Raw genomic sequence first — 9901 nt, forward strand, 5'->3', positions numbered from 1 at the left:
TGACTGTGGTTGTTGTGGTGTGTTGTGTTTGTTGCTGTTGTTGTTGTTGCTGTTGTTGATGAAGGACGTCCACAGCACGGTGGTTCACCGTCACTGGCCGTGAGCAACTTTGACGACATCTGGGGAAAAGAAATGCAGTCGTGTTTTTTGGGAGCGAGTCCCTAATGCGTGCAGTGGAGCGACTTCCTGTTTTGGCAGCCGTTCTGTTCCAGTTTGACGTCTTTACTTTTACAAACATTTGTATTTATCATCAGGGTGACGTGAGATTTATGACGTCCAAGTGATGGACCGCACCGGGGGACGGTGATGCTTGTACAGGAAGTTGTTGTTGTTGACGTTCGGCCTCATCATGTCAGTGTGTGTGTGTGTGTGTGTGCTTTGTTTTAGTCAGGTTAGCGTGTTTACATGTGAGTCGGGATTAAGACGGACTAACAAAGGATTAGGAGTGACCAGGACAATAATCCAGTTTACTGTTGTCATGTGAACACACACACACACACAGACCGTCCGTCCGTCAGTCTGTCATCGTCCTGCAGACCAAATAACAGTGCGGTCTACACAGTAGGTCTGGTTTGTTTCCACTGCTCCACCGTTCCAGCTTCACTCCCGATCATATTTCCCAGAGGTCATTGCAGTTCGAACATGTTGAAACTTTCAGATTATTAAAACAATGACAAGCCACACAAATGTGGTTGACGTTGAAATGTTAGTCATTTGACATCGAGGCCTCCTTCACACACTGCCGGGCGTTCCGGGCCATTCCGGTAAAAAAAGCCGACATTTGAGTCGAACTGTTGTAAAAACATTTTTTTAGTTTTTCGCTTTTTTAATTTATTTTTTCTTTACTTTTTTTTTGGCTCAAAAGTTGTTTATATGCAGCAGCTCTGGTGTGAGCGATGCTACTATCAGTGTGTGTGTGTGTGTGTGTGTGTGTGTGTGTGTGTGTGTGTGTAGCTGCACATGCTACGAGCTACGTGCTGGAAAACAATGGGAATTCTCCAGTGAGACCAGTTCTTCTAATGAGACAGATGGGTCCAGCCTGGAGTTAGCTACCAGTTAGTCCAAGGGCTTTGTGTGTGTGTGTGTGTGTGTGCGCGCGTGCGCTGGGTGTGTGTGTTTAAGGTGTTGTTTTCCTGTTCCTAGCCTGCAGGCTGAATCACAGAGAAGCCACAGATGTCTTATTGACACCAATTAGTTTCTCTCTCATGGCACACACACACGCACACACACACCTATGTAGTGTAAGTGGACAAACACACACACACACACACACACATCTGCTGTTGTGACTAAAATGTTTGATTATTTAAGGTTGTGTTTCAAAGTGGAGGATCTCAGTCCAGTTGAGAGCAAACGGCTGCCGTTCACAGCTCACCGACCCGGCAGTTTGATGTCTGCTGGCTGGTGTAAGAGTGTGTGTGTTAGTGTGTGTGTGTGTGTGTGCGGCGTGTGTTAAACTACAGAGTCTGCGAGACAGGACTGAACACATCCATTAGCTAATGGATCCCTGCTCTTGTTTTGTGTCTCCTCTTCTTTTATCCCTTCTCGTCTTCCCTCCATCACCACATCACACTCCTGCTGCACTTAATGTGATCAGGAAGAAACACACACACACACACACACTCACACACACACTAATCCATCCCAAAGATCTTTATTTACCCAGGCTGAACACGCTGACTCCTTGGGTCCGGCCCTGGTCTCAGATCAGTTTGAACGTCACCGTCACAGCAGCCCAGAACAGTCGAACTCAGACGCCGTTCTGTCGTCGTCGTCAATAATCTATAGGAGTGGAACATGTATGTTAACGTTACAAAGGTCTAAGCTGTGGATGTTCAGATTGTACGGTGGTTCTTAAAGTAGGGGGCGAGCTCCCAGTGGTGGACGCGCAGCTCGTAGTCTGTTTTTAATCATTTTCTTCACGGTGAGAAATCGTGTTTTACTTCTTTTGTACAGTGAGAAACGATGTTTTGTTGGAGTGTTACGTATTTTTTAACTTGATCTACAGAAAGGGGGCGCCACAGAAAAAGAGTTTGTTACATGAAATGGTTAAAAAGCTAAGCTAAAACAGAAAAAAAAGATGTTTTTTGTCAGAGTTGTTTATCTTTGATTCCTCACTTTCTCGAGAAACTTCCCATAAAACCCCGAGGACTGACCTGAGTCCTGGTTCTCACACCGCGGCGCGCTCTTTAAAGGGCTGATGCCGACATTTTAATAAGAAATGAAACTGAAGTGAAAACAAAGTTTTCTCTAACAGATACGGATCAACTCTCGGTTCAATTCCCAGCTTTATGAAAGAGAGTTATGTTGAGGTCAGAGCCCACGACCTCTCACAAAGGCAGAGTCAATTTTCTAGAACTTTTCTGGATTAAGTCCAGGACAATATAATTATAAATTTACATTGGCAATTTTTCTAAAAACCTTTTCCCAGCCTGCTGTTATTTCTGAGCTAACTGTATATTTTTTTAGCATTTTTTTATTATATTAAAACTACATTGAATTTTTTTTTTGGTCAATTGTTCCTTTGAGTTTTGTTTCTAGATGTTTTGACTTTTATTTTTCACCTCTTTAGTATAATTTTATTATTTTTTAAGACATTTATTTTTTGCTGACTTTTGGCATTTTCTGTGCTAGCTTCAAGGCTAACAACAGTCACGTTGCCGTACTTTTTTTAACTAGAATTTCTCTGAAGAGCTTCATGAGTTGAACATTAATTTTTAACTTATTATAAAGAATGATTTATTGTCGTAAAACTCTTCCTTAAACTGTTCAACAACGCTGAGAAGTTTGAGATATTTTTTAGCGTCAGACGTTAGCTCTGTCGCTTCAACTCTTTCCTGTGAGTAAAGATACATTTTAGACCAGATTTATCAGCCTGACGTGTGAGTTTTTGATTTTTAAAAACCAAATTATTTTGGGGTGGAGACCTGACGTGTGAGTTCCTGGTTTTAAAAACCGAATTATTTTGGGTGGAGTGAGGCGCCGTTAACACCAGAGCTTTACCGTAAAGGAACAGAGACTTCTAGAATGTTCACCAGTGGGAAAGGCAGAGATGGAGGAGATAAGATCTACTGTCCGATCAGCAGCTGTGTCTGAAGGAGAATCTACGTCAGCACGGGGTTAGACAGAGGGAGGAAACAAGAGTGAGGAGCCGAGCAAGATGGAGGTGAAGTCACAAAAGCACAGTGTAAGTGGATGAGGATGAGGAAGGAAGATGATCAGATGAAGAACAGTGATAATGTGTGAACAATAATTTACATTCATGCATTTAACTCATCCAACTGACAAAGAGCTGATGAACAATAACATGTTGGAGCGTGTGTTCATGTGTGTTCATGTGTGTGTGTGCTGAAGTTCAATGATGCCACTCCACAACCACTTGTATCACACACTCTCACACATATTCAAACCAATTCTCACACACTCTCACACACACTTATCCCCACTCACTTAAGTGGAGGGTTCTGAAATTGAGCTGGGACTTGGAACCAATGCTCCAAACAATTATTGTTCTCTCCTGCGTCAAGTAATCCATTTCCCATGAATATATTCACGTCTCCATCCTCCCCCTCCTTCTCCATCGTCTCCTCCTCCTCTTCTGTTGCACATTATCACCTCCCTCCCTCCCTCTCCCCCCTCCTCCCTCTCACAGGTGAGGCTCTTCTCCCCTCGGGCTTCGGCCAAAATGTGACATCACAGCAATCAGACGTTTGATTTACGGCCGCGGACGCCTGTCAGTCCAGACTGAGGAGAAAAGAAATCCCAGATCATAATATAATCATTTTCATCTTCACTGCTGCAGTTGGACTGTTTTTAAAAGTGTTTTTTTTTTTTAATTCTAAACTCAGTTTTATTCAGACGCAGTCAGATTATGAACCAGGATTACGGTGGATTAAGACAAACATTATTATATTTTAAACGAACAGTAATTAATGTATTTGTAATTTTATTTATTTTTAATTGTTGTACTTAGGAATGGGCATTGATCGGAATTATTGATCACTGATTCTGATTCTGATCATCCATTGATTTGATTCCTTAGTGGTTTTCTGATTGGTTCCTGTTGGATTAGGAAATCAAATATGGTACAAATCTTTTTTTTTTGCATTAACTTTAATGTAAAGTTTTCATTTTTATTGCGACATAATTAAACCATAATTATTTAAAAATCCTCTGCAGAAATAAACACAGCAGAATGTCCAGTTTTACAAACTCCACGTCGACTCATCAGTACCGTCGTCACAGCATATAAAAGACGGCAACATCAGGGAAACGAATATCGTGGTTTGTGGCTAAATGTTTCCACGTGTTGTAGGAATTCCCTCTGGAATTGTTAAGCGTTCCAATTTCTAGGAATTGGACAACTGGGATTTCCATCCCTGGTGGTACGCTCTGTCAGTTTCTTCTCTTTTTTTTTTTCATATAAGATCTCACTTTTTTTGAACTCTTCTGACCCTCTGTGATGTGAGGTAGGACATGGTGTGGTGACCTCTGGTAAGGTCAAACCTCAGCGGTGCCCCCTGGATGTAGTCCAGAGAATATATGATATTTGCTGATAAAGATGATGATGATGATGATGATCCTGGGAGATAGAAGCTTCCAGAAGTTTTGATACCCGCTGTGGTGCAGGACTCTGTGCTCGTCTGCTCTGGCCTGAGCTTGAACCCTCCGCTCTCTTGTCTCTGCTGAATCTCCTTCCCTGCCACAGGCCGATCTGTGAGGAATTAAAGTGTCAGCTCCATGCTCCTTCTCAGCCACTCTGAAACCGTCGATCTCTGACATCATCGCTCGGTGCAACGCTGATATCATCAGCTGTTGCCAGGAAGCTGAGATGACAACGTGACGACGCCCATAAAGCTGCTGCTGACAGACGGCCGTGATTCACGCTGATATCATCCCCTTAATTACCATAAGATAAATAAATGGAATTCTCCTGGATTACACGATCTTCATGAAGTCACTGTGCGCAGGTCTTGGTGCACGTGTTGTTCCTGACTGTGATGTCACTTCAGCAGCAGTTCAGTGCGTGATGCTTTATGGTTTGATCTGAAGCAGCTGTGTCGAAGGTCGAGGCCTAAAGTCCCACTTCACCTTCAGTTGGGTTTCTCTTCACCTCGTAGATTAAAAATAAATAAAATCTTCTGCCAGAGAGCTGACAGCAGCTCTGTGGAACCACACAGTTGAAAAGTGAGCGTGAAAACAAGAAAACGATGTTAGAGGCTCGCACACATTTGGTTTATGAAACCAGATCCAGATGCTAATAAATATTTCTTGTTCATCGAGGCAAAGATCGCATTGAATTTACAACGGGAAAACTATAAGTTTGTCACCAGCTGTGGGAGAGAGAAAAAATCTGACAGCTGCTAAAAAAACCAATCTCTGCTGCTGAAAGAAAAACCAAACAAATGTAGGTGTAAATAAATGAACTAACTGTGAATTAGAATCGTGATTTGTCCGGGTCGGGAGAGGCTCCGCTCTGAGCCAGCAGGTGGCGCAGGAGCGATGGATGGTTGTGTCTGGTGACTCTTTTGTTAACTATAACAGGTCAGCGGTGGAGGAGTGGTTAGAGCTCTCGCCTTACAGCAAGAAGATCACCAGTTCAAGCCCACACGGTAACTGTATGCAGTGAATCTGAACCAACTGTTGGTGTGAATGTTAGTGTGAATAGTTTGATAAAGATTCATTACCGTATTGTCTGGACTATAAGTCGCAGTTGTTGTTTTTTTCATCCTTTGCTGGGTCTGGACTATAAGTCGCAGTTGTTGTTGTTTTTTTTTCATTTTGCTGAGTTTGCGACATATATATTAAAATATATAATTTCACATGTTTGTTATTTTCACACTAACAGCCACTAGAGGGCGCTCTAGGTTTGTGTATGTACCAATAGGTGCTATTTCTGTACCACTGAAAATTTACATGTTAGTTTTTTTCACACTGACAGCCACTAGAGGGCAATGGTGCGACTTATACACCAAAGCAACTTATTTTATTTATTTTTTCTTCTTCATTATGCATTTTTTTGGCTTCTGCGACTTATCCTCCAGAGTTACTGATAATAGGATATTAAAAGATGTGTTAATTAAACATTACTAGAATTTGAAAACTCAATGCACTATGGGAGTAGCCCCAGCGGTCTAGACCTACAGTTGCGTGACTAGGAGATTGTTTGGAGCCGTTTTTATGGAATTAAAACACAAAAACAGTGTTCCAGGTCCAAACACACTGATGAACCAGTTCTACATACTTTAGACGTGATGTTTGTGGGAAAGAATAGACCGGGATCAAGATAGAAACCAGGACCAGGACCAAGACCACCTGGCCTTTTGTCCTGCTGGAAAACCTGTTCCGTCTCCTGCTCGTAACTCCTGATGTGTATCCCAAACCGAGTTCTTTTCCTGCTGCAGGAAAAACATAAACCACACCAGTTACTGTCCATTTAGTTTATCAATAAATCGCGGCTCCGCAGAATCAGCTGATTACAATAACACGTGTACGGTTCTGACCCGGCCCGAGTAACTATGCTGAATCGGTAACTATGTTATTTGGATCAACACAGAAAGTGCAACGGCAGATTTTTATGTACAGGAAATGTGTATCACTTTAACCTCTGTGATTACCCATAATCCTCTGTATCTGTCTGAGCGTTGCCGTTGAACAGCAGCCAATTGAATAATGCCGCCGCCGAAGTGTGTGTGTGAGAGAGCGAGAGAGAGAGAGAGAGTGTGTGTTTAACTTTGCACTCATATTAGCTAATCTGCGAATATTTAAGCAAAGAGGAGGGTAAAGAACAAACACACACACACACTCCGTCTGTGTGTGTGTGTGTTTTTACAGTTTCTCAACCGATCCCCAGTGCAGCCCTCTGAAGCTGCCAGCTGAGCGCTCAGGCAGGAGGTCCGTACTCGCCGCTGACCCCCCCAGTGGCCCCTGGGAGCCTGTTTCAGAGAAGCGCAGCTCGAGTGTGTGTGCAACAGCTAGCGCTGTGCCAGGTTTGATCTCCCGCTGCCGCGAACACACAAGCGCGCCAACGGGGATCCGAGCGTCCTCTGCAGCCCGTCAGCTGCCACGGCTTCTCAACCCTCGGCGCCGCTTCTCAGAAACGGAATCTCCGTACCAAATAATACATTTTAATTAGATTTTGGAAACTTTAAAATCCCTCTGTAGTCCATTTGTTATTCCGATGACTCGGGTGATTGATTCGGTTTGTTTTTTTCCCGCTTAAACCTTCCTGAACTCTTGACAAAAGGAGCCAAACATAACTGGGAGTTTATTATTCTTACCATAGGTGACACGGCCTGCTGGGCCCGACACAGGCATGTGTTTGAATAACATTCAGTTCAGGCTGTATCTGAATAAATTATCTGACTTTTCCTCTGCCGTTGGAACAGGAACGCCAAAGTGAACATGTGAAAAGTGAGTTTTGAGAATTTGCCGCTGCCTCTGTGGCAGCACGGCACAGAGGGTCGTCAAGAAAATGCACGTTGTCGAAGTGGAAATGTGATTTAATTCACACCTCGGTGCAAAGTTAATGACTTTTGAGCGTCATTACTTGGATCGTACTAGTTCTGGAAAACACGGGTAAACGTTTGTTTACCAACATGTTAGCAGAGTAGCTGAAGGTCACCTAGCAGAGTCGGCGCAGCTCGAGCTTCATTAGAAAAAAGTTAAGAACGCTTCAGGTTCAACTGATAATTGATGGTGAAAGACAGCAACCAATCAGTGAAAGTGTGATTAATAACTAATAATAACTTGATCGACATAATTAGCAAAAACAGTCGGGAGAAGAGTGAAAACAAGAGCACTGCTCAAAGTTAGCATGCGCTAAGCTGGAAGGAAATTTTCCAAATCAGCTGCACGATGACCAGACCAAACTAAACGATAGCCAAAAAGATGCCTAAAGGTTAGCCGTGGCGCTGTTAAAAGTTAGCCTTAAACCCCCTAAAAACTAGCCCAACCAAACTTTGGCCGAGCGAAAGTTAACGCCTGCCAAACGTGATGCCAAAGAAGCCGAGAGTTAGCCAAAACTCCAGAACAATGCTACCGAGAAAAACTCCCTCGTAATTAACGATTCCAACACCGGTCGGCAGTAAAAACAACTCTAGGAGTGTGTTTGTTTTTTTTGTTTGTTTTTTTTCTCACACCTCACGTTGTTTTGACTTCAGTGAATTCTATGCATTTGTATGTGATGTAAACTGTTGACAAATACTGTGTAGTACATTTAAATACAGTCTTTTGCTCTTTCCACCTCTCTCTCTCTCTCTCTCTCTCTCACACACACACACAGACTCACAGCTGGCTTGTTTTTCTAAGGGGTGTTTATGTAAAGGAAGTTGGATCCTCAAACTCACTGCATACTTCACATTTATGAAGGCTGGAAACGGCCGGACTGCTGATATGATTACAGCGAGGAGCGAGCAGGAAAAAGCCCTGAAATTCTCATCTGGAAGCCATTATCCTTTCTCCACATCACTTTCTTTCTCTATTTATCTCTTCTTCATCCCCCGGACAGGCTCCCCTCTCCTCCTCCCATTCTCTTGGTTTGGTTTTCTTTCTTTTCACTTTGTCTCCGTCGTTTTTCTCACCCGCTGTTTGTGTTATGAGTGTTTGCAGGCATTTTTTTTTTACGACCGCTGTGACTTTTGTTAATGTTGACACAGGCATCACACAGTAGGTACACACACACACACACATATATACACATACATATGTGCACACACACACACACACATGTAGATCAGTGAAAGGGTTTGATTAACAGCCGTTGGCCTGACTCTCTCTGGATCAGCCACAGTGTGAGGCATTAAAAACCAATAATTCACTGTTAACACAACACATCCAACACAGTGTGTGTGAGTGAGAGAGAGAGAGAGAGAGAGTGTGTGTGTGTGTGTGTGAATTTAACCACCTCCACCCATCATTCCACTCCCATATGACATCAGAAGAGTGAGAGCATGACTGACAGAAGAGGACAAGAGAGGGATTAAACCCCTCACCCTGAGTGTGTGTGTGTGTGTGGAGAGAGAGAGAGAGAGAGAGAGAGAGTGACAGAAAGTGTGAGCTCTCACGCCCTGAATGCTGTAATGAGACAATCATCTGTGGCTGAAGAGCGTTACTGTAGACAGAAGACATACACGTAAACTGTTGCAAATGCACACACACACACACACACACACAGAAAACAGAAACAGCGAGATCCACCCCGCTTCACTGCAGCTCGGTTTCCAAACATTGCATCAAATTCCCAGAAATATGACAACAGAAACCTGAGCTGCAGAGAAACTCGGTCCCTGACCCCTGAGTCCAGGCTGAAGTCGTCTGAAAGTTTCAGACCTGCTTTTCTCCTCTGTCACAGTTACTGACGACGTTCCTTCAAACTGACTTTCATTACTTCTCTAGGTGTTCTTGTTTGTCATGCTACACTTATATATTTACGTATATATGTGTCAATATGTATTTGCATATATGTATATGTGTATATATAATCCATATACATACACATGTATACATACATATTTATATATGTATACATACATATATAAATATATATGTATACACGTAAATATATATGTATATTTTATATAAAGTATTTTATATAATTAATATATAATATTATATATGTATATACCCATACATTTCTTACCATGTAAATATATTTATATATATATATTTATATGTGGATACATACATATATATTTATATATGTATATACATAAATATATATATATATATGTATATGTTAAGATACATCTATCCATACATGTATATTTTATAGTAGTATTTTAACATAGTGTATATACACGTATACATTTGTTACCATGTATGTATACATACATATATATATACATAAATATATATATATGTATGTGTTAAGATACATCTATCCATACATGTATATTTTATA

General features: G+C 42.0%; 1 long non-coding RNA gene across 7 annotated transcripts in view; it reads left to right on the plus strand.

Moving 5' to 3' along the window:
* Positions 1–9901, plus strand: part of LOC103395523 (uncharacterized) — a 46857-nt gene that overhangs the window by 585 nt on the left and 36371 nt on the right. The gene's annotated exons all lie outside the window — the stretch shown is intronic.

The sequence above is a fragment of the Cynoglossus semilaevis genome, chromosome 19 (assembly GCF_000523025.1).
Source record: "Cynoglossus semilaevis isolate Cse_v1.0 chromosome 19, Cse_v1.0, whole genome shotgun sequence".
In the NCBI taxonomy this organism is placed as follows: domain Eukaryota; kingdom Metazoa; phylum Chordata; class Actinopteri; order Pleuronectiformes; family Cynoglossidae; genus Cynoglossus; species Cynoglossus semilaevis.